Below are 1,273 nucleotides of genomic sequence, written 5' to 3'. Positions count from 1 at the left end.
GTACAAGTAGTCAGCTCTGGAGTGAAATAAATGATGCTAACACCCGGAATACTCAGGGACAGGAATGTGTAAGGAATGATAAGCTTTCTAAAATTTTACAACTGTAATATATTTTATTCACTTAAGACAAGGAGCGACCATGAGCCTCTGCATTAGTACCTTTTACTGAAGAGAGGCTTCTTTGTTCAAACCCAAGGTGACACAAATGGCCTTGGCTAAGGATCCGCAGTTAACTTTCCAGCCTCTGCCTCAGATCCTGCAGCCACTGCGATGTTGATGCCTCAGAAGAATCGGATTGCCATCTATGAACTCCTTTTTAAGGAAGACGGGATGGTTGCCAAAAAAGATGTCCACATGCCCAAACACCCCGAGCTGGCCGACAAGAACGTGCCCAACCTTCATATCATGAAGGCCATGCAGTCTCTCAAGTCTCGAGGCTACGAGAAGGAGCAGTTTGCTGGTACCTCACGAATGAGGGCATCCAGTAACTCTGGGATTACTGCACCTACCTCTGGAGATCATGCCCGCCACCCTATGCTGCAGCAGTCCCGAGACCGGCAGGCCTCGGCCCAAAGGCCCAGAGGGTGAGCAGCCTGCAAGATTCACAAGAGGGGAGGCAGGCAGAGACACCTACAGAAGGAGTGCTGTGTCCCCTGAAGCTGACAAGAAAAGTGAGGCTGGGGCTGGTTCAGCAACAGAATTCCAGTTTAAAGGGAGCTTCGGTCGTGGATGTGGTCAGCCACCTAAGTGAAGTTGGAGATTATGTTGTATTGAATAAACTTTGAAGAAACACGTGAGGAAAAAGATCAGTAGTTGAAACAACGGACATAAATGTGGGAAATGGCCGAACTTAGTGCCCGGTATGTAGAAAGGCACATCCGCAAACAGGTGAGCAAGGTGGGTTTCAACACTCAAAATGCTTAAAGGAGCTTGAAAAAATAGTCAGTCACATAAATTAGTGGCGGTAAAATGAATTATTCCTTATTGATTAAATATACCCAGATTTAAGAAAATGGTGTTGTGAGCTGAATTCTTTCTTCACAACCCCCCTAATGTTCTGACCTCTAGACCTCAGAATGTCTATCGATATTAGCAAAAGGTTATTGCAGAATTAGCGGATTCGGCATGATGTCACACTGAAGTACAGTGGTCTCCTAATCTGTCAAAAGGGGTAGCTTTATGAACAGGAAATAAAAGATGCAGATGTAGATACAGGAGCATGCTCTGAGCTGTAGACAGAAGTCAGAGGGTGCAGTCGAGCCTGGAGGTGCCA

At 46.2% G+C, this 1,273-nt stretch overlaps 1 pseudogene; it reads left to right on the top strand.

The window, feature by feature from the left end:
- Nucleotides 1-270: 270 nt before the first annotated feature.
- On the top strand, nucleotides 271-751 carry Rps10-ps14 (ribosomal protein S10, pseudogene 14; annotated as a pseudogene).
- The last annotated feature ends 522 nt before the right edge of the window (nucleotides 752-1,273 follow it).

The sequence above is a fragment of the Rattus norvegicus genome, chromosome 2 (assembly GCF_021556685.1).
Source record: "Rattus norvegicus strain SHRSP/BbbUtx chromosome 2, alternate assembly SHRSP_T2T, whole genome shotgun sequence".
Lineage (NCBI taxonomy): Eukaryota > Metazoa > Chordata > Mammalia > Rodentia > Muridae > Rattus > Rattus norvegicus.
Note: the sequence above shows the minus strand (reverse complement) of the source record. Positions and strands in the feature narration are given on the sequence as shown.